The 24,712-nt window shown below is 41.3% G+C and overlaps 1 protein-coding gene across 18 annotated transcripts in view; it reads right to left on the bottom strand.

Annotated features, from left to right (window-relative positions):
• DLG2 (discs large MAGUK scaffold protein 2) overlaps nucleotides 1-24,712 on the bottom strand; it is a 2,039,030-nt gene that overhangs the window by 195,274 nt on the left and 1,819,044 nt on the right. Inside the window, exon 1 of one of the 18 annotated variants that reach the window (XM_036860603.1) lies at nucleotides 3,286-3,511. The exons of the other annotated variants lie outside the window; for them this stretch is intronic. The gene's annotated coding sequence lies outside the window, so the exon portion shown is untranslated. Of the gene's footprint in view, nucleotides 1-3,285; nucleotides 3,512-24,712 lie in introns of those variants that run through there. 18 annotated transcript variants of the gene reach the window in all.

The following is a 24,712-nucleotide window of genomic DNA, read 5'->3' as shown; positions in this document are numbered from 1 at the left end:
AAGTTTTATACTTTGGTCAGAATTGTAAAGATGACTCAGGAAAAAGTGATCTTGATTGGCACAGACCAAAAATGAGAGCAATGAAAGTCTCCTACTTCATTTTTTTATACCCCCTAAACTCTGACACAGGTTAAATATGTGGGGAGAAGAATCAAGGCAACTATAGGGCCAAGATTCCAAAATGGAGCCATGTAGAGCTGGGCAAATCCTACTGAATCATTCCACCATGGTGGTTACAGTATAGATTCTAGAATCAGACAGGTTTGAGTTCAGATTCTAGCACTGCCATATGCCAATTTAAATTAGTAGTATTTAAATAAACTTTTCTCTAATCTCGTTTCCTAATTTGATAATGAGAAGCAAAACAGCACCTACCGGGTAGGGTTGTAATGAGGAGTAAATGAGAAAATGCAGGTAAAACATACAGTACAGTGCCTGGGGCGTAATAAATGATATTTATAATTAGGTACTTTAATGCAATGTCAGGGCTGAAATTATGGCCTATTCATTGTTTAGCAAATAACTTAGAAGGCTATGAAATATTATTTGGTATCAGTTTATCTCCATGCTCCCCATTTGACATCAAGTTTATTCTTTAAATAATTATGTAAAGACATTAGATGCCATTCTAAGAATTAGTGAAATGTGAACTGAGAGGTAATAATTCTGTGTTTACTAGGTTTCCAAAATAAAAACAAAAACAAAATCATCTGACAGAAGTGTATCTTGCTAACAAGAAAATTTTTTATAATCTTCCTATTTAATGTGCGTATTTCTTTCAAAACCAACATCAAAATGAGTTAATATATTTTACAAAATTCAACTTCTAACCATAATGACTACCTTTTACTGGGTCCCCTTTGTGCCAATCAGTGCACCATTGGTTACACATACATACATCATCTATCTGGTGTAATCTTCCTAACTTCCCCTCCCCAATTTTACAGATAAGGAGAGTGAGGTGGGGACCATGGTGACACAAAGCCCCTGCCCTTTCCATTTGCTAACTGCTGAAGCCAGGTCTTAGGACAGCTCCTGTAAACCTCGCCCCCTTCTACCCCCCCAACCTCTCTCAAAGAAAATCATATGTGTCATGTAGGTAAAATGTTCATGCCTCTTTGGCTTATAACCCTTTTTTAAGAGACATGCTTTTTGGTATGTACGTGTTCTCTCATCACAGTTCGTATTTGTCTTTCTGTAAATTTAATTGAGAATAACTCATGCTAAATTTTCTTTTGTTGCTATTGAAAAAGCTTATTCCTGGTGGGTGGAGAAGATGGAAGATGGAAAAACCACCACCAAATGAGAAGAAACTCAGTTTATGGAAATTAGTGCATTGGCTTATTTCTCCATAAAACCACACTGAATCAAGACCCAGGTACTGCTGCAAAATAAACCAGGGGCTCTGGCAGGAGATTTTTTTAAATGTAGTACAGTAAAATTCAACGTACAATACATCGCAAAGGTACTTTACAACTGTATTGTTCTTGGCATTAAGATATATTAACACTTTGAGGAACCTTCAGCTGTGTGTCCTGAGCTTTACAAGCATCACGTGCTGACCAGACCATCAAACGCAGATGTTGGTTTATACCTGCAATGGTTTGCTGAATTTCCTAGCTTAATCATTACTGCTGTAGCCCGGAGGCTTTGAGCTGAACGTAGGACAAAAAGACATTTTACAGACCCCTTGTGGGGCAGCCAGTTTGTAGATCAGAAACCAAGTCTCAGGTTACACACCCCTAAGTGCCAACCATAATACATCACTCCTCTGCTCTTTAAGCAGAACTTATTCAGAGAAATGGAAAATATGGAAAAGCTATTTATGGACAAAAGAAGAATGCCTGGAAAATGTGTTCCTGAAAAAAAAGATACATTCCATATTCCAAATTTGCCAAGTTTTGGTGCAATCAGAAAGTGTACTAGGAAAGAAGAAACAACTTTATTAGAAGTATAGTGGTACTGATGACCACAATATTTATCAGGAAAAAGCAAAGAGCAAGCTGGTGGGAGGAAAAAGATGCATATTTTTTTTCAAGGAGATGCTAAAATGAGTTGCTTTCCTTGAGGATAAAGAGGATGTTCTTGTCAGGTCTACAGATCCCACATCTAAAGAGAAAGTGCAATTATGCATAAAGTAAACGCTTTGGACAGACAGTTATGGGTTCAGAAGACAGTAGCTCCTTGCCAGTGAAATCAAGCAAATGTCAACAAGCCAGACACACTTGAAGCATTCAGAAAAATGTCTTGCTGTTCCTTTCCATACATAATATGCCATATGACACCACAGTTAAATCTGCTACTGCAAAAAAAAAAAAAAAAAAAAAAAGTACGTCAAGCTGTTGGTTTCCATGAGATTTGGACAGAGGCAAACAGCACAGCAGAAAGGAGTCCAGGAAGGTACAGCTTTCGCTTCTTTCCTTCTGAGGAGGAAATGACTTCCTACAGCTAGCTGATCAGGAGTTAGCGCTCACTCTGCTTGGAGCCAGGACCTGGAGCATACCCAGATGTGGACCAAAACACAGCTCCAGGTAATTATTAACAGGAATAGGAAACTAGAGAAAACAGTCCCAAGTTACGCAAATACAACTGCCATGCTTTCTGCATTTGTCTGTCCTGTGGGTGGGATGTACAGCTCTTTCCATAACGATCCAGTCTTTTCTTTCGCTCCTTCTCCCACACCACCAACAGGCATGCCAAATGCAAATCTGCTCACATTCTGATCCCATTCCGGCAAAACGCAGGGACTACCACCATACCGAGTCTCACAATAATCTCCACAATGACAATTATTCAGAGTCCCTCAGTTCTGTTCACACAAAAGATTGCAATTTGAATCTTGCCTTGCATAGGTTCAGCTCTGTCGGAGCTGGTTACCAAGCAAACAGTCTGTTTTAGAATTTACCGATTGCTGGGGAGGGTAAGCTGGGGGGTGGGGATGGACAAACCGCCCTGTACATACCTCCTTTTGGCAGCTAGGAAAAACAATTTCGTGACAAAGAGACTTGTTCTTTTCAAAGCTCACCCAACAAATGAAACTGACAGAATGAAACCAGAGAAACTTTAGCAACCAAAGAAAGCAGCCTTCCAAGGATCAAGGTGAATAATTGATTTGTCGGCTTTTGTTTCATCTTTTAAGCTATTTTGCTCATTTAATAGAATTGTGGAATTTGTCAGAAGCCCAAACACTGACACACACTTCTGACAGCAAGCGCATATTCCAAACTACAGATTCATTTGCCAAGCTTATTCAACAATGATTAGCTGCAAAGCCAGGGAACTTACCGAGCACAAAATTATTGGAACAAAGCAGGGAGGAGGCAGGAGGCACCAAAGGCAGCTTCTCCGTCTCCTTGGTGCCAGGTTCTCCTGTCTGCCGTCCGGTTCACACTTGCCTTTATAACTAAGACTCCGGCAGAACTCACTAGCAAAACCTGATGAATTATAAAACAGCCCCTCCTAGGCTCTCATATTTTACATCACAGGGGGTGACCATGCAGCGTCTTCTCTCCCTGGGTACATATATTTCCTTGTAACTCATCCTGATAAATATATCAGCCTGAGAAGCAGTGACAGTAATCAGTGTTTGGGATGTACCAGCATTAACCAATAAGACGCTTTCCCACCATCAGTACCGCACCCCATCCTCCACTCGTGTTCCCCCACACCTTGTTAAGGTGGATCCACCCAACCCAGTGGGGGGTAGGCAAAGATGGCAAAACGTGGAGGAAAGCCCCTGAGTCTCCAACGCACAAATAGCGAGGCATACTACTCAGGTTTAATTCTCATTAATAATTCTGTAAAGATCAGCCCTCATATTTGCATAGCCTGTCACAGTGTACCAAACACTTCACTCTCCCTGAGCCCCTCAGCAACCAGGAAAGGTTCAGCAGTGCTACAGTATAAATGAGCCACCCGAGAAGTTAAGTGACTTTGTCCAATGCTCACAGAAATGGAGGATGCAAGGAGCCCTAGAGGTTCGGGAGTTCAGTCCGCTAGCTGTGCAGATGAGGAACCCGTAGCAAGAGAGAGAAAATGACCTGCACAGGTCCCAGTTTCCAAATACGATCTGAGCTTAACCCCAAACCCCAGGTCTTCTGATGTCAAAACAGTGTCTTTCTATCCTATCCTACTGTGCTACCTCTAGAGCAAGGAAGCCCTGAAAATCGGGAGACATGCAGAAATCAGGAACAGTACCATTGATTCGCCAAAAATCATTTACAGGCAGGCAGCACGGAGGAGCAGTGCCTGAGCTTTTTGTTTCCTCTCTGACAAGGTCAATATAACCTGTTTAGGTTCACTGAACATCAACACTAGAAATCATGTTTTTGATAATAATAGCGATTATTGAGCACTTCTCATATGCCAGGCAGTGTTTTAGGTGCTCAGCCTCGTTTAATCTTTATTTAATTGTCAAAACATTCCTACGAGGTAGGTATTATCATAAACAACATATTGCAGATGAAAAAACTGAGATTCATAGAGGTTAACACATCCAAGTAGGATCCCAGCTGCTAAGTGGCAGGGCTGGAATCAACTCCAGGCAACTTGGTTTCAGAGCCCACACTCTTAAACATATCATCCTATCCCAAGCAGTGTTTCACATTCAACTGTAGGGGCAGATGAGCGACGGGAGCAGATTTATTTACTATGGCCTTTAGTAGAAATTACAGGAAGAGCATAGGTTTAGGAACCAAACAGCCTTGTGTTTAAACCCTAGCTTTGTCACTGATTTACAGTAACATGGGTTGCTTTATCTATAAAATGGGTATGCTAATTTTTACCTTGCAAGATTAAGTACATCAAGAAAATGTAGTGCCTGGTTTATAATGCATACTCCCAAAATTATTGGCTATTATTCTTACCACACTTCTTTTTGGAAAATGGATTTCTGCCTCACCTTCTCTTTAAAGTGTCTTTTTCCATGCCAACTACTATTTGCCAAGGATTCTGTTAAGACTGTGAATCTGCCAGCCAGTGAAAAAAGGGAAACAACCCCAGAGAGGTCTATCACCCAGATTGAAGAACGTCACCAGGAATATGGGGACTTTCTGCCAGAGAATGGCAGGCCCGGGGGCTCTGCTCTGGGCTGCCTGTTCAGGTCCCTAGCTCTCTACTTCACTTCTTCTATTAGTCAAATGAACTCACCAGCCCAGGAAAGCATACTTAACAGCATGTTGGCTATCCACAGTGAGACCAACTTGGCTTCCTTCATCTGTTTCAAACAAGCGCCTGCCACATAACAACAATGAAATTGTGCACACAGCTGCCTACTGCCACTAAATCAAGGTGTGCCAAGCAAGGAAACAGGTACTCTGTCTCAAAAGTTCCACGGCAAACTCCTGTCCTAACTCAATATAAACCAGGATTTGGCCACCTGCCAGGTTCCAATCAGGTGAGTTCATCCATATAAGAGACTGCTATATCCAAGGTATGCAATCAATGTTCCTTGAGAGACATCAGCAGTAGCCCTCTGTGGGACAAGGTGATGCTATAATTTTCCAGGCTATGCAGGTTTAAGTATGAGAGACTTTCTTAGCTTTGTGTTTCTAGAGAATGACCGAGTGGGCAACTTAATTTGCTCACATATGGACTACTCTCTCCTTGTTTATTTTTTCCTCTAAGCATCTTACTAGGGGATACGGAATATATGTAGATGAGGTGCCCCTCTTTCATGACCGTAACACTAGACACTGTAGAAGCAGAGGTATGCAACATAATTAGAGGGTCAGGGGGAGAGGGACTTGGGTTTCTAAACTGGTAAGAAAATCCAGGTGTAAACACCGTGTGTAGCAAAGAGTAAATAATAAATAACTATGATTACAAGATAAAGGGTTACTTTCAATATCAATATGTGGGTTATCCACATATGGCCTGATGTGGCTTGGTCTACTCTAAGTCCTTCCATGATTTCCAGCTTCTTGATTTACCATGATCCCCCAGAATCCCCTTCAGAGCCATTCTCCCCCTGCTGCCTGGCTATTCGACCATTATGAAACACCCCATGAAAAATTATTGTGGAGGAGTCTTCATATAGTTTTTGTATTATAACACACTGTTCTGTCCCCATCAAGGATCATCATAACACATATTCTGTCATAATTACCACCTCATGCCACCAACTGCTCCCAGACGTAATGAACTATGTGGAGCCTGGAAGCTGCACCAGTACTTTGCTTATATTAGTGACAGTGCTAGTATTTATTGACACTTATTATGGGCTGGCAATGTGTTAAAACTTTACTTGCATCTCTCATTCAACCCTCACATTTTTTTTAATAGATTGATTGATTGATTGATGGCTGCATTGGGTCTTCGTTGCTGCGTGTGGGCTTTCGCTAGTTGTGGCAAGTGGGGCTACTCTTCGTTGAGGTGTGCAGGCTTCTCACTGTGGTGGCTTCTCTTGTTGTGGAGCATGGGCTCTCAGTGCACGGGCTTCAGTAGTTGTGGCTCGCGGGCTGTAGAGCGCAGCCTCAGTAGTTGTGGCGCACGGGCTTAGTTGCTCCGCGGCATGTGGGATCTTCCCGGACCAGGGCTCAAACCCATGTCCCCTGCATTGGCAGGTGAATTCTTAACCACTGCGCCACCAGGGAAGCCCTCAACCCTCACAACATTTTGAAGCGAGCTGTACTATTATCTCTACTTTGTAGATGAGGACTCTGTGACTGGAGAGGTTAGCTGACTGGCACAATCAAAATAATGACTGAAGTTCTAAGACTGCAGAGCCTGCTCTCTTAACTATTATATTCACTGCTTCTAAGAAATTGAGATAACAGAGAACATAAAATATAAGTGTCCACTCACAGTGTTTTTACCTCTTCACATCCCATTCTCGCCTTAACTGGCTTCAGTCAGGTTTCACCTTCACCATTCCACTAGAGTTGCTTTTATGAAGGTAAATAATGACATGTTCACCAACAAAAGCAATGGCCAGAGTGGAGTCCTCAGTTTACTCAATCTCTCCACAGCTCTTTGACACAATGACTTATATCTTCCTTGAGTCAACCACTTTTTAAACTTGGTTCCTGAGACCCCCCTGGTTTCCCTACCTCACTAATTCATCCTTCTCAGTCTCCTTTGCTGAGTCCTTCTCCACTTCCTGATCTTTCAAGTTTCTTGTGTCCCAGGGCTCATCATTAGACCTTTCTCGTTATACTCACTCCCTAGGCCACAACATCCAGTATCAAGGCTTACATGCCGTCTATGGATTAAAGACTACCACATGTAGATCTCTAGTCCCAGCCTGTGCCCTGAATGCCAGACTTTCATATCCAGCTGCACCCCACATCCGAGCATCTCCATTTGACCGTCAAAACTAAACCTGTGGTCCCCACCCCCTTCCCATATTTACTGTACTCCTAATATGTACCATTTCAAAAAATGGCATAATTGTTCACCAAGTTGCTCTGGTCAAAAACCTGGGAATCATTCTTGGCTCTTTTTAAAAAAATCTTATATCCCACATCTTATTCATTAGCAACTGCTGGTAATTCTGTCTTCAAAATATATCCCCAATCTTTTCTCCATCTCCACCTCTGCTCCCCACTCTATATCACTATAACCTCTCACATGGATTTCTGCCCTCACCTAATTGGTTTCCTTCCTTTGACTATTGCCTTGCTACAAATCACTGTCTACACAGCAAGCAGATTCTCTTAAAACAAAAATCAGACCCCAGCACTCCCTACTCAGCTCCCTTCTGTGGCTCCCCTTTCACTTAGGATTTACTCCTTCACTGCAGTCAGGATTCTGCTCACATGTCTCCTCTGCAAGAAACAACCCCCTGACATCCTGTGTAGAACATCATCTTCCATCCCTCCATTATTCTCTACTCTCTTATTGGACTTTGTTTTTATTTATAATACTTATCTCTACTTAAATTTATATTATATATTTATTTATTTTATTAACTTTTGCTTCCCTCCACTGGAATGTAAAACCAGTGGGCCTTGTCTAGTTCATTCATGGCCGAGTCTCCAGCACTAGAACAGAGTCAGCCACATAACACATATTTTAAATATTTATTAAGTAAATGTGTTCAAAGTCACATCTTCACTACTTTTTTTTTTTAAGATTTATTTATTCATTTTATATTTTATTATTGCTGCGTTGGGTCTTTGTTGCTGCACACGGGCTTTCTCTAGTTGCAGCGAGTGGGGGCTACTCTTCGTTGCAGTGCATGGGCTTCACATCGCGGTGGCTTCTCTCGTTGCAGAGCACGGGCTCTAGGCGCGCGGGCTTCAGTAGTTGTAGCATGCAGGCTTCAGTAGTTGTGGCTCGCGGGGTGTAGAGCGCAGGCTCAGTAGTTGTGGCACACGGGCTTAGTTGCTCCGCGGCATGTGGGATCTTCCTGGACCAGGGCTTGAACCCGTGTCCCCTGCATTGGCAGGCGGATTCTTAACCGCTGCACCACCAGGGAAGCCCTTCACTACTTCTTAGTTATATATCCTTGCATAAATTACTTACTGTCCCTAAGTCATAAATTCCTCAATTATATATTTTCTTAAAAAACAAACAACCCTTACAATCCCTGGTACTTTACTGTATTTTTAACGTATTCAACCTCTCCTGAATGACTCTGATACAAGAATTCCATGAGTTTGGTTAGTGTTATGGGTTAACCTGTATTTCCCCCCCCACAAACTCATATGTTGAAGTCTTAACCCCCCAATACATCAGAATGTGACCTGATTTGGAAACAGAATTGTCTCAGATGTAATTAGTTAAGAAGTCGTACTGGAGTAGGGTGAGTCCCTAATCCAATGTGACTGACTGGTGTTCTTATAAAAGGGGGTCATTGGGACACAGATATGCAACAGGGAGAAAGGCATGAAAAGATTGGAGATATGTTGCCAAAAGCCAAGGAACTACCAGAAGCTAGGAGAGAGGTCTGAAACAGATCATTCCCTAGCACCTTCAGATGTAGCATGGCCCTGCAGACACTTGGATTTCAGACTTCTGGGCTCCATAACTGTGAGACAAAAAATTTCTGGTGTTCTAAGCCACTTAGTTTGTGGTACTTTGTTATGGCAACCCTAGGAGATTAATACAGTCAGATATTATCCTCATCTGACACATGAAGAAATTGCAGCTCAGAAAAGTTGAATAACTTGCCCCAAGTTTCACAGCTAGGAATCAGTAGGGCCTGGATTTAAATTGAGAGCCATGTGACTTCAAAGCCTGCTCATAGCAGTAGCAGTGGTTCTTAGAGGCTGGTCCCCAACCCTTGTTGGTCAAGAAAGAATGAGAAAAGTAAATAGAATGCAGTGATTTTTCATCAAGCTAAAATGACCTTTCTTTATTATGAGATTATATCTTTTCTACTCTTTGTTTTTTCTTATTGTTTTTGCTATTAAAAGTTGTCTTTTTATTTCTGAAATGAAGATTAAAATAGATCGTGGGTTTTTTGTCTTGTTTTTTAATGTCCTTCATTTTATTGGCAAGATAAAAATTTGGCAACTCTACTGGCCTATAAAAGTTTGTTCTGAAGCGTTTCTGGTCTATGAAATGTAAAAATCTGGGAACAACTGTTCGAATGCTGTCCTTTTTCAGCAAGAAAACCCTTCACATGTAGCCGTATCTGGTGGTAGGAAGAAGAAAGCTTTTCTCCCAATCAGCTGAAAAGGTCCCTCCCTGCTCATATATAAACTGTGCTAATGGTCATAAACTCTCATCTTATCACCAACAAATTAATTTGGTATAATCCTATGCAACAAATTTGTGTAAGAATTTAACAATATTCATTCATAACTGAATTCAACAAAATTCAGATTTTTTCTTAGTCTTGCCCGCTCCTTCTTCCTTCTTTCTTAGTGAAGATTTTCTATTTCACTAAATTCTTGACTTGCTTTTGACTTGATCCATTTTCTTTTGGGTTCAGGACCTGTGGATTTGTGCAAACGTCTGAGGATTAAATGAGATCACCTCGGTTAAATATCTGGAATATTGCAAAAGCTTTCAGTAAATGCTAGTTCCCTTTAAAGAAAGAGGTAAAGCTTTATGCATCCCGGAGGCAAATGGCTTTAGGACCAAAGGAGATTTAGAGCAACTGAATGACTTGGCAAGATGGGCCAACCTGAAGAGTGTTAATGAACTCTATCCTTTTGTTGAACTTTCAGTGATCATGAGATAGTTTACAGAAATTGTGGTCATCTATTTTTATGAACTCATGTTCATGACTATGTGTGGGCTTATATATATGCTCACATAAACATACATAGAGAGAAACTGGAATATACTGATAAATCATATACATCACTACTATAAATTTGATTGGTGTGAGAGTAGGTACCCTCTTCAGAAGGAGAAACCCAGAATGAAAAAGCCTTCATACATATAAAAGTTTACTTCCTTTGTTTTACCATTATCTGGTCCCCTATAATCTAATTCATGTCCACCAATTTGCCCTATCCTGGGAAACCTAAATAAAGACAAACTTCAACCCATCTCTTTGCCGAAGTTATCTCAGACTACAAATCAATGATGGAGGAATTTCTTCATTCCATAAATATTCATGGAGGGTCTGTTATGTCTCAGGCACCTTATTACCACGTTGGATGGCAGGAGGTCAATACAATCAAGGTCAGATTTTCTGTCCCCTAAGGGGCTTTCAGTCCAGGGAGTAACAAGCAGATAACAACTAACTACACAGCTAGCATATTTTATAAGGACTCATTAGGGTGCTATAAATACTTAGAGGAAGGGCATCTCACCTAGTCTGGGAGGTGAAGTCAAGAAGGCTTCCTGGAGGAGGTGATGTCTAAGCTGAGTCTTGATGGATGACTGACTAGGAGATATCTAATTAAGACGATTTCTAATCAGAGTGAGAAGCATGTGATGTGCAGAGGTCAGCAGGTAAGGGGTTGATCATGGATCTCTGGGGGAGTGGAATTTTATCCATTTACCACTCAATAAACTAAGTACACGTGACGGAAAAAAGACTAACTTCAGAGATTAGGAATACCAGAGAATAATCATTCCTTTTTCATGAACTTCTTCAATGCAATGAAGGTTGAAGTGGTAAATGTCATGCTTTATAGTTAGACAGTCCTGATTCATTCAAGCTGACCTTTACAAGTTGCTTATCTTCTCTGAATTGAACTTGGTTCCTCATCTATAAAATGGAGATAACTGTACTTATCATATAGCTGTTATAAGTGTTATTCTGAAATTTAAAATGTGAAATATCTTGCTTCCCACCTGCCACAAAATAGACACCAGAGTAACTGTTAATTCATGTCCTAAAAACAGTTGCCTAGTTCTGAATAAGAACCTACATCACTCATACCAAATCCTTCTCAACCAGTTTTCTCAAAACTTTGTCAACATCATTTAAAGAAAATATGAGCACACCTTCCATTATCTGAGTATTTATATATTTATAAATTGTAGGATGTACAACCATATTACTATGGCACAGTATGTACATTATAAATCCTATGCCAAAACAGAAATTTAAAGGCTGAGATGAAGAGTTAATATAAAGAGAAAGGCTATCATCTTGCATACCCTTAGGATGCATATACCCACTTTGGAGAAGAACATGAGCTCCTAGACAGAAAAGACCTAAACTCATTTATTCATGTAGCACCTAGCAGCACAGACCAAGTACAGTCAGCCCTTTGTATCTGTGGATTCCACATCCATGATTCAACCAACAGTGGATCGAATATATTTGAAAAAAAAAGTTCCAGAAAAGTTCCAAAAAGCAAGACTAGAAATTACCACACCAGCAACTATTTACATAGCATTTACCTTGTATTTACAACTATTTACATACCATTTACATTGTATTAGTTATTATAAGTAATCTAGAGATGGTTTAAAGTATATGGGAGGATGTGCATAGGTTATATGCAAGTACTGGGTTGGCCAAAAAGTTCGTTCAGGTTCTTCCGTAAGATGTTATTTTATATATTTTTTATAAGATGTCATTTTATATAAGTGACTTGAGCATCCTCGAATTTTGGTATCCACAGGAGTCCTGAACCCAATCCCCCAACCAACCAACAACTATACTAAAATATGTCTACAAATTGAAGAGACAATACTGGGATATTAGGAAAAAATTACAAAACTGGGTGGCCTCAAAATGTCACTACCTGTCCAAACCAGTTTTTATAGTTTTAATTTTAATATATATTTTAATAATAATAAAAGCTTAACACAGTAGAAATGTTAAATAACCAAAATGTAACTGTCTCCCTTTCCAGATGTCTGTGGCAAGTAGTTAATATATTTTTTTTAGTTTTAATATTTTTTTACTGAAGTATAGTTGATAATATATTTCTTATTTAGTGAGCAAATAGTAATAACAACCATTTGCTGAACTTATAACAGGCAGACACTATGCTAATCACTTTACATGTTCTTTCTTATTTGGTCTTTGCAGTAATCATGGCACTGCACTGCATCTCTCTAGAGGACACTGAACATATTTTAGTGTATGTTAGGGGCCTATAAATCATGGCCTGCAGACCAAATCTGGCCCACTGTCTGATTCTGTAGAGTCTATAAGCCAAGAATGATTTTTACATTTTTAATTGGTAGAAAAAAAATCAAAGGAAGAAAAATGCTTTGTAGCACATGAAAATTATATAATATTCAAATTTCAGTGTCCATAAATGAAGTTTTATTGGAACATAGCCATACCCATTCGTTTATATATTATGTATAGTTGCTTTTGCAAGACAATAGCAGACTTGATTAGTTGCAGTAGAGAACAAATGGCCCATAAAACCTAATATATTTAGTGTCTGACCCGTTACAGGTTTGCAATATGCTAACCCCTAGTGTATGTGAATGGAGCCCCCTGGAATTATGCAGGTTGGGGGTGCAGGGTTGTAAGTCACGGTCCAGGTAACAATCCTGTATGGAAATGGTGGCTCAGAGAGATTAAGTCATTTGTCCATGCTATTAGGAAATGGCAGAACCAGAGGCTTTTAGGACAGATTTTTAAGGCTGAAATGAGCCCCTGATTCTACATAGAGTTCAGACCCTTTTTTTCTGATGGTCTCTTCTGGCTATATGATCATGAGCCACTGCCAATACAACTTCCCACTGCCTCCTCGGTCTTCTCTGCGCTCTCATGCCCAGATTTCAATATCTTTATGGCTAACGACAGGGTAGAGTGGGGAATGGGTCAATGGAACAAAAGCACAATTCACTCCTTCACAGCTACCTCCGTGAGTCTCTCAAAGGCACTCTTGGCCTCTGAGTCTTGAGACTTTGCCGTCTCTGGCTGAGCTGAAAGTGATGAAAAGGACATGTGATGGAATGCTGGAAACCTCATTACTGGCTCTTCGCCTACAGAAACTCAGCCAGCTTATCTTCTTTCCCAAGTAACTTCAAACTTACACTGGCTCAGCTGGTTCTTTCCAGGTGCCTTTAACAAACTGTTCTGCCCAGATGAGATCAGAAGTCGATAGACCAGAATCTGCATATACTTTTCTATCCTGGAGCATATGTCCCTTTTTCCTAACCCTCGTTGTTAGAAATCCTCCTAGGATCTCAGTCACTTCTGGGTTATAATCTGGATACTGTAAAACACCAAGTCACAATCATTTCTTTCCGGACAGTATCCCGGAGGGCCAGATACATTAACATAATTTCTGTGGCTGCCCAATTACAGCCAGAATTTCGCTTCTAAGCAAGAGCAACTAACACTGGCAAGGCATCAACTATGTAAAGTTGTGGGAACAGCTTTCACATAGGCTAATCTCACTCAATCCCCCCAGCAAACAGATTCATTATTCCCATTTTATAGATAAAGACACTAAGACTCAAGAGGAATTAAGCAGTGCATACTTTGTATACACCTGGTTAAGTGGTAGGTCTGGGCTTTAAACCTTGATCTCTCTGACTTCTAAGTGTCTGTCACTTTAGTAAAGGAGTCCTCCATGAAAAAGTTAGGTTTTTTTGCCATGATATTCATTTAAAAGCAAGCAATCGAATACCCCTTCCTCCTCTTTCCCAAAATCTCTTTCCCAAATCATGGTGTGATTATTCTTCCTAATTGCGACACAGCATAGTATGATAGAGTTCAGTGAGAGGCAGGGTTTAAATTTACTGGCAAGTCATTTAAGCAACCTGATCCTCTGTAAATCTGTAAAATGGGAATAACAACCTGTCTAGCTTGTACGGTTGTTGTGAGGATTATATAAAAGAATATAAGCATTCCATTATATATGAAATGTTCAGAATAGGCAAATCCATCCACACAGAAAAGAGATTGGTGGTTGCGTAGGGTTGCAGTGGGGGCGGGGAGATGCGAGGACATGGGGAGTGATTGTTAATGGGTATGGGGTTTGGGAGGCGATAATGAAAATGTTCTAAAATTGATGGTGGTGACGGTGTCACGATTCTGTGAATATATCAAAAACCAATGAATTGTATACTTTAAATGGGTGAAAAACATAGTATATGAATTTTAAAATAATGTAGATAAAGTGCTTATTAGCACAAGGCCTGACACAAAGTAAATGCTTTATAAATGTTAGTTGGTCATAATTATTTTGAGGCAGAAACTGGTTGGTTCACCAAACTCATTTCCTCTTCTGGAGCACAAAACTAGACTCCACCCAAGAAATTAGGTGCGGCCATCTGTCTGAGCTCTGGCCAAGGGAATGTGAGTTCTGGCCAATGAAATGGAATGGGCCTGGCCTATAGCAACATTTCCCCAGCAAGCCTTCAACTTCTCTTTCCCTCCCACCAGCTTGATGCAAATGAATCCTTTGACCTTGGAAGCCACATGTTGAAAATGGAGGGGCCAAAGCATGGAAAAAGTCCCTGAATCACTGCCTAGAGGAGAGTTAAGACAAGTTTTGAACTTCATGAGAAAGAAAATAAACTTCTATTGTGTTTAAACCATTATTCATTTTAAGAGTTGACTGTAACAAGAGCTTGTATTATTGTAACCAATACATTATGGTTACATGTACTCTTCCAAATTGTCTGAAATAAATTGACTATGGATTGGCTGACCGTGTTGGCTCTGGGGTCCTGAGGGCATACAGGAAAGGCTGTCTGGCAAAAACATCCATTCCTTCAATACTGTCAAACAATCACTGGACAGTCTGGAGAAGGGTATGTAGCTTCTGATTAGCTTTTCCAACTTGGGGAAGCTGAGTCCTTGTTCTGCCCTCCAGTCCCTTCGTGAACAGCAGGCGACATGCAATCAGACCATGAGCAGCAGCAGGGTGTGGAGAAAGCTCAGGCTGCCCTGAGCCTGCCACTCTGCACCGCTCTCCTGCTCGCCTTCACGGAGGACATGTACCCCGCCCTCTTCTCCTCTGATAGAAGGGAAAAACAGTACAAATCAAAGATGTGACCCAAATCAGATCATGTACCACCCTTGCACAGTGCTTTTTAAAGCAGTATTCTTCATGCTTTAAATGTGGAAGGCAGAGAGCTTTTGGCTCTCCTGGTGAATAACGCCAAAATATTGGATTGTTATTGTCTCTCATTCAGAAGATTCGCTGTCAGAAGGAAGAGCTCTGAGTCATGCCTTAGAAAAGGTGAATAGAGGATATGCATCTACAACCAAAGGTGGCAGAGTGAGGAGAGGACACTCACTGGGGCAAGGGGCTCTCAGGCTTACGAGCCTCTTCCCTCTGTCAGATGGGGCCAACAATGCCTTTCCAGGCACACAGTGAGGACCAGTGGCAATGAAAGTGAAAGCGCATTCAGATCTTATAAAACTAGGTGATGATTCCCAAGTATTTACCGTGAAGTCCTTTTACATAGCTTGTTTAATCTTCTCAACAAGCTCTAACAAGCTTATTACATGAGTAATAAGCTCCACTTATGAGATTAGGAAACTGAGGCTCAGAGAGGTTAACATAGCATCCCCATGATCACCCACGTGGTGAGCAGCAGGGCCCGGGCTCTAACTGGGACCTGATAGACACCGAAAGCCCACGTCTCTAATCACCATACCTTTCCTGACTCTGAACAAATGAAATGTATTATCAAGGTGAATGGCTCTTTTACTGGAGAATCCAGGATGCCCAAAGCCAAGAGGCCGACCCCTGCTTATTGCATAGGCAAAACGTTCACAAGGCTGCTTGCATTCAGGCATATGAAGTGCCTAAGAGAATAATGAAACAGATGGGAAAAGGAAGAACAAAGGCCACTGTCCTGGGCCCCAGACTAGCCTGCCTAAACATGATTCAAAAATTTTTCCATGAACTCAGACCTCACAGATGTTGAATATCAGATCACTGCAGGTAGAAATGTGAACTTCCAGTTATAAAGCATGTCTTCTTGCTAAAAATCGCTTCCCTCCCCCAGGACAAACTCATAAAGAAAGAGAAAAGAATCTGAATTTCTCTCCACTTCCTGTTTGCCAGGAGGTATCTATTTCCCTTCAACTGCAAGGTCCCATTGTTTCCCTCATTTCTTCTTAGCATGCTCTATTTAAACCAGATGGAGCAGTAGCATTTTGAAGCTAGTTCTGAAGCCCAGGAGACATGCATCATAAATAAATAAACAAATGAACAATTCAGCAACTGGTAGGTCAGGCAGGAATGAGTTTAACAACTGAACTGGAAAAGGAGCTGAAAATCTACTCCTTGATGCAAGATCTGAATGTGCCCCAAGTCCTCTCCACTCAACAGGTAACCACACTGCCTTCTTTCAGTGAATCAGGGGCTAGAGGGCATGCAGCAGGGGGGAGGCAGTTACAGAGGGCTCCACAAAAACATACAGTGAGCCTCTGGCCACTCTGCGTTACCAAAGTGCTGACACAGTATCCCATGGTTGCTGTGAAATATTCATTCACCGCCTATAAAAGCAAGACCTTTTCAAGTGCTGCTTTTCTTTAAATACACTCTCCTTCAAGTCTTACATAATCCAACTATCATCCCATGTGAGGCTTAATTTAAAGGAAACCATACGTTGAGTTAATTCACTGTGAAGGGTTATGGATGTTATATTTATTTCAGAGAGTCAGCAGCTATGTAACAGGGTGTCTAATATATGCCTAACCTACTGCCAGGTTCTGGAACACAAATATGAATAGGATCCAGTCTCTATCCTTAAAAAGTTCACGGCCTCCTCAGAGACAGAAGTGTTCAAAAAGTAAGTGAAAGAAGTGTTACAGGTATTAAGGTGGAAAAAAGTGTATGAAGTGTTTAGCCATCAGCTCTAATGACGGAGGGAGTATGTGTGGGGAGGGGCAGAGGACAGAGATTATGGTTCGATAAAAGAGAGACCCCTGTCTGTCCACCAAGAAGACCCTAGAAGCTGCTGTCTACCAAGGAGACAAGGTGAAACAGTGGTAGAGAAAGCAGGAAGAATAAGGGCAGCCGTGCACAGTGTCATGAAACAATTAAAGATTAGGGGTCACTGGAGACACCTGAACCTGGCTGGGAAATGGGCTCTGAGGGAGGGAAATGAGAGGCAGGCCTGGGGGTTGGGGCAGAGCCTTTGCTGCCCTGTGGGTCATGTGAAGGCGTGTAGACTCTAGGTTTAAACAACAGAGTAAGCATGATCCGATTTGCACTTTAGAAGATCACCGTGGCAACCACGTGGAAGACAAGCTGGAGGTGTAGAGGATGGCAGTGGAGAGAACAGTCAGGAGGCTAGAGCAGCAGTCCAGATGGGAGGGATAGGGCCTGATCTCAGGCAGCAGCAGTGGGGATGTAAAGAAAGGGAAAGAGGGCAGATGTCAAGAAGGTAGAAATCTGGGCTGGAAATAATGAAATCTGGATTCTAGTTGCAGTGTGACTACAATCTCTCTAGGGACCTTACACAAGTCCTTCCTTTTCAGGACCCTGTTTACCAACTTGTCAGGTGAGAGGGAGACATTATTGTGGCTGTAGGAGAAGGCACCTTATTCGTGTGTTTGGTTATTATTTATTCATTGGGTAAGTCAGTCAGTCAGGGAAGACACTCATTCCTTGATTCAAATTTGGGGTCTTGCTATGAAAAAGCAAAGTGGTAGCACAATGAACTCAAACAAGGGAAAGATGAGACCTGAAATCCGTAAGCACTTGCTGATCACGAATTAGGTGCAAAATGTGCATCACCATGTGCTATAGATAAGATGTAAATGGAAATGATGAAGACATGGTCTCTGCTCTTTGGGAGGGAAATGAAGCAGCCTGTGATTAATTCAATTCAACAAATACTGACTGAATGCCTATGTGCAGAGGATTATGCCTATATATAGAGGAGTAAGTAAGACACAGTACCTGACATGGAACTCACAGTCACAAGTGGAAGAAGTGCTATTGCTATTAGACAGTTGCAAAGCACTGTGGGAGCCCAGAGAAGAGAATCTGTACTAAGTCCATCTTTGATCTTTGTCACAGAAAACAGAAGTACGAATGCCCCTTTCTATGATCCAAGACTGCTAATGGCTCCCTTCATGAAAGCAGATGAAACAAGAAGTCATTCGCTTTCAATAAAGAAGATCTTTCCACAGGTGAGGTCCGATATTAGGTGTTCCGTATGAGAGCAACAAGACACGCTCTTTGCCCTCAAAGAAATCACAGGGCTTCCCTGGTGGCGCAGTGGTTGAGAATCTGCCTGCTAATGCAGGGGACACGGGTTCGAGCCCTGGTCTGGGAAGATCCCACATGCCGCGGAGCAACTGGGCCCGTGAGCCACAACTGCTGAGCCTGCGCGTCTGGAGCCTGTGCTCCGCAACAGGAGAGGCCGCGATAGTGAGAGGCCCGCGCACCGCAATGAAGAGTGACCCCCACTTGCCGCAACTAGAGAAAGCCCTCGCACAGAAATGAAGACCCAACACAGCTAAAATAAATAAATAAATAAATTTATTAAAAAAAAAAAAAAAAAGAAATCACAGATCAGTGTACATAACATTTTGTATCGTAGGAGGAGGAAGCAGAAGATTGGATTCTACTCTTTCTATCAAGCAATCCAAAATGCCTTGAATAGCACCTAGCATACAGTAGGTGCTCAGTAAAGTTTCAACTAAAGTAAACAATATCAAATTTGCTGCTTAAAGAAAGAATATGAAGTTGACTCTAAAATAATAACACATACTTGACATTTAATTATCTAAAGAATTCACTTAGGAAAAATTACTTTTATGTAAGAACTCACGAGTAATTAATCAAACCACATGCAACTGGCTTGTTGTAATACTAATTCAAACAGGTCTACATTCTCAGTGTTGGGAAGCAGATGGCATCTAATTTGTTTTAAGAGGCTTTGATTGACCACACTTGGTGCTTTCAGCCAGGATGAGTTCAGTTTTTGAAGCTCTCAAAAAATTAAGAGAGGGCTTCCCTGGTGGCGCAGTGGTTGAGAATCTGCTTGCCAATGCAGGGGACACGGGTTCGAGCCCTGGTCTGGGAAGATCCCACATGCCGCGGAGCAACTGGGCCCGTGAGCCACAACTACTGAGCCTGCGCGTCTGGAGCCTGTGCTCTGCAACAAGAGAGGCCATGACAGTGAGAGGCCCACGCACCGCGATGAAGAGTGGCCCCCGCCTGCCGCAACTAGAGAAAGCCCTCGCACAGCAACGAAGACCCAACGCACCCAATAAATAAATAAAGAAATAAATTTATTAAAAAAAAACAGAGAGAAATTAACTCCTGACCCCTTAAATAAAATAAGTGGTTTCTAAATATCTAATCTGGAAAGACCATACTTGGGAATGGTCTCGTTTAGAAAGAAATGGTGTGTATTAGGGGTATGGAAGGAGAATTCCACCAGTAGCCTGGCTAAGAAAAGTTGGTGACTTGACCAATGAGATAACGTACGTAAAAAGCTTTGAAAAAAAGTAAAGGTGCTAACAGTGCAGGTGTGATTAAAAAAGAACATGCACCACACTGTGATATTTTTTTCCTAAACAGAGAGACGCAGAACACTGAGATCCATCTGGGGAAAATTACGACACGTAATTTAAAATCTCTGACCAGTAAGAAATGATTCTAAAGGACTCACAATAGGCTTGGCTCATGGACTCTGCACTCTCTTATAGGTGCAGAGGTGGCCACCCTGTTGCTTACCACTGGGGAGAGAGAGCTATGGTGAAGCACAGTGATTTCACCTAAGGGCTTCTGGTCACTTTTCGCTTGGGTTGACATCTGGCTTCTGCCACTTACTAAGCGGTTAAGACCTCGGACAAGGAACTTCCCTGGTGGCGCAGTGGTTAAGACTCCACGCTCCCAATACGGGGGCCCGGATTCGATCCCTGGTGAGGGAACTAGATCCCACATGCATGCTGCAACTAAGAGTTCACATACCAAAACTAAGGAGCCTGCAAGCTACAACTAAGGAGCCTGCTGCCCGCAACTAAGGAGCTGACGAGCCACAACTAAGGAGCCCACCTGCTGCAACTAAGACCCGGCACAACCAAATAATATAAATAAATAAATAAATAAATAAAGACCTTGGACAAGTCACTTAACTTCGCTTAAGCCTCAATCCCCATCTGTAAATGAAAACAATAATGCCTATCTCATAGGGTTGTTATGGACAGTACATGAGATAATAGACGTAAACAGCTTAGTACAGTGGCTGGTATATAACAAGCATGGTAACTTTTATTAGTATTATAGTTTTATATTATAGTTAACTATTAGTATTATAATTAGAATTACTGAAAGGGAAATTTTCTTTCCAAAATTGGCTTTAAAATGTGTTTCAAACATTTCTGAGACTGAAATAAAATATATGGATGATGAATTTGCAGAAATGAGAGTAGGCGTTTCATTTTAATATAATTGTAATGTACTGAAGAACATAGCAGAATCTTGTGCCAATCACAAACCTTTTATCATAGTAACATTACTTCATGCGTGAACCCGGATGTACGCACAGTGTCTTATTAACTATGTACTTAAATGTGCCATTTGGTAACACGGGTCTCCTCTGAATGCTATTTAATGATATAATACAAAGAACAGCCTAGAAGGACCTTGATTTGACTCTCACCTCTGTCACTCAATGACTATGTGAGCTCTAGCAAAACAAAAACCTTTCTAAGTTACCACATCTATAAAGATAATCATAGTTTGCACGTCTTTTAAAGAATTACATGACATCATCACCACACCACCATCATCACTGCCACCATCATCATCATCATCTGATCATCTTTACTGAGTTTTTGCTATGTGCCAAGTTCTGGCAGCCTTTACTAAATTATCTCACCCTCACCCATGTTGCCTTCCAGAAGTGTGATTGTAAAGTCAGGGTCTGCAGCCAAGAGTTCAGAACCAGCCAGATGGGATGAGTTCAGTTGACAAGCAGAGGCTGCTAAATGATGACCAAAAATATCAGTAGCTCTCACTGCTTCAGAGGATAGCCAGGTCTTTGAGAGGTTAGGTAGTGGGCTGCAGGCAGATGTCAAGTTGGGCAGGGAAAATAGTTCTGAATGTACGCAAACATCAGACACTTTGGGATCTGCAGTCAAACCTCAAGTTTCCAAGGCTTGTCACAAATAACTACTCCTAAAGATGTCTAGAGCAGACATCTAAAGGGGTCCCAATAAAGGCAGACATGAGCAGAGGGATACGACCCCAAATATGTCAAACAGGATGAAAAGGGTGAAGAGAAAAAAACAAAGCACATCACCTTGCTCCACTCTAAACAGGACTCACAAGACTCAGAGCAGGGCCTTAGGGAGGAAGTATGAAAGGGAGCAGAAGCAGGGGCTGCTGAACTGGGGAAGCACTGTGTGTGGCCTTTATTTCTTTGTCAAATGATCTTCAGATTTCTGTGACCCCTGCAGTCAGAGGCAGGTGGCATAGGGGAATTCTACCTTTCTCTTCACTTCAGGAAAGTTATTTAACCTTGCGGGCTCTGGTTTCATCTTGAAAATCGGTATAATAAAATTATGGTACAATTTACATTGGGTTATTATGTACTTGTAAAAAATAAAGAAGCTTTCTATGTACTGGCATAAAAAGCTCTCCAAGACACATCAATAAGTAAAAAAAAAAAAAAAGTGCAGAAGAGAGTATATAGGATGCTTCCTTTGGTGTGAAAGAAAGGAGGTAAAAGAAAAAAATATGTGGGCTTCCCTGGTGGTGCAGTGGTTAAGAATCTGCTTGCCAATGCAGGGGACACTGGTTCGAGCCCTGGTCCGGGAAGACCCCACATGCCGTGGAGCAACTAAGCCCGTGCGCCACAACTACTGAAGCTCTAGAGCCTGTGAGCCACAACTACTGAGCCCGCGTGCCACAACTACTGAAGCCCGCACGCCTAGAGTCCGCGTTCCGCAACAAAAGAAGCCACCACAATGAAGCATGTGCACCGCAACAAAGAGTACCCTCCGCTCACCGCAACTAGAGAAAGCCCGCGCACAGCAATGAAGACCCAACACAGCCAAAAATTAACAAAAATAAAATTAATTAAAATTTTAAAAAAACACACAGGAGGGAAAGTCCTGAGAGTCTTTAAAAAAAAAAAGTGTGTGTGTGTATATAATTTGCTGTATTTGTAAAGGAAACTCCAAAAAAATACACAAAAAACTAAAAATAGTGTGGATGAGAAAAGGGGAGGAAAAAACTTTTCAACATGTACTTTAGAAAAATCAAAAATTTAAATTATTTTAAATAATAAATTGAAGATAGCAATTAGTATATATAACACTGTTTTAAAAAGTAGATGAACTCATGTATTTAAAGAGCTCAGCGTGACGCCTAACACATAGGAAGCATTAAATACACATTAGTGGGGATTATCATCTCTTTTTGAGAAAGTAGGAGGGAGCTCCTCCTTGGCCTCTACTTTCAGCTCAAGGGCCGAAAGAGTTGGAGACAAGCTGCAGGAGCCTGGCTACTGGGGGTCTCACTGGGGCTTAAGAAGCAAAAAGGCCCCAATGACCTGGCTTCCTCCCTGGTCATCCAGCCCTGTTCCCTGGGGTTCAGGGGAAAAGGCTCACCCAGAAATAAAGATGGAGCCTTTACCCAGGAACTATAACACAGTGGACTAAAGTATGGAAAGACAGAGCTACAATTTCAACACAGACCAGATCTCTGCATGACTCCAAGGGTTAGAAATGATTTAAGAACAGGCATGCCTCAGAACAAAACATGAGAAAAGATGAACAGATGTCAATGAAATGTCACATTCTTCTACTGTGCTGCTAAAAAAGGTTTCTATCTCCTTAAGGCATAAATCTCAGTGGATTAATTGGAAATGCCACAATGCAATGAGAATAATAAAAGTAAAAAACTGGCTCTGAATAGGTCCTTTATACAGTCACAAAATTAATCATCTATATTTCTTTTATTTCCATCTGCACTGAAAAAAGATTTAATAATCAGATACAAAACGTAAGAAATTATCATGAATCACAAGTATTCAGGTATCGTAACCTAAACAATTGTTCTAGTGTTGCCTGTTTTACCTAGGGTTATGCTAAGTGGCTGACAAAATAAAGACTCTAAATCTTACTTTCTTTAGGATTAAAACACATAGTATTTGGAACATAAAAAAGTACCATTTTAAGCACTTGTTGGGGAAATAGCACACAACAGGATGTCTTGATTTTGTTAGATGCTTCCTTTAAGTAGGTTCTATAAAAGGAGCAAGCAGGCAGGGGTCCAGGAGATGGTGATGAGGCACCCCTTGTGAAGCTGCCATATTGTTAGCTGTGGTAGTTAAGAATTCCAGCTCAGAAAGTAGACAGATTTGAGCACAAATCCTAATTCTATCAATCAATAGTTGAATAACTTTAGGCAAGTTACTTAACCTTGCTGAACTTAATTTTCCCATCAGTAATATAGAGATAAATACAACTTCTACCTTATAGGGATGTTTTGGGGATGAAAAGAGATAAAGTATTTAAGACTCTTAGCACAGTGCCTGGCATTTACTAGACAGTAGATGATCAGTAAATGTTAGCCCTTATCATTATCATCTATCCTTTCATTCATTCATCCATCCACTAAACTATTATTGATGAGGGACCATTTCAGGTCAAGCTTTGAGTTAGGCAAAGGAAATCCAGGCAGAATAAGACAAAGTCGCTGAACACAGGAAGTTCTCAGCACAGCATGGGGAGATGAACAAAAGAAGGCAATACGGCCTAGGGAATTTTATGACAGAAGTCAGCACTAGGCAACTGAGGCATAAAGAGGAAGCACTACAAGGATGAGGAAGGGGCTTCAAGGAGGAGTTGATGCTTGATATAGGGCTTAAAGCATGTATACATACAAGCCATTTGGGACAAGGCAACAGAAAGGCACAGACCCTGGTAGGGAGGGGCAAGAAGAAAGGTGTGAACAGGTCCCAGGGAATGAATAAGCCAGGCTGAGGTAAGGTCAGAGAGGGCCAGAACGTTCATCACCATCACATAGGGCTGAGTATATAAAAAAGTTTCTGTAATTTGGTGTGTTTGACAACTCTTCTTTAATTAGAAGTTGACAGACAGTCAGCACTGTCCTGCCAGGGGAGTATCTCAAGAGTGCTCCATATTATTATGGTGAGAAGTTAATTTTGTACTTCCTTTGCCAACCTTAGAATTTATCTGCTGAAAGAGTAGCTTGCCTGATCTTGCCAGGAACTTATCCTTCTTTGCAAACTCAGTGTTGGCTTGAGATAAGAACTTGTCAGCAAATCGCCCCTGCCCCCACTTTTATTTTGCTTACAAATCTTCTCTTAAATAGGTAGTTTACTGCAGTATAAAAGAATTTAAGTGTCAGTATTGGTTTAAAAAAATGTATTTTTTGAAAGGGGATGTTGTGAAATGGAAGGGATCGAGACACATATAATTTCAAATATCTTC

The sequence above is a fragment of the Balaenoptera musculus genome, chromosome 8 (genome assembly GCF_009873245.2).
Source record: "Balaenoptera musculus isolate JJ_BM4_2016_0621 chromosome 8, mBalMus1.pri.v3, whole genome shotgun sequence".
Lineage (NCBI taxonomy): Eukaryota > Metazoa > Chordata > Mammalia > Artiodactyla > Balaenopteridae > Balaenoptera > Balaenoptera musculus.
This window is presented reverse-complemented; position numbering and strand designations above follow the sequence as displayed.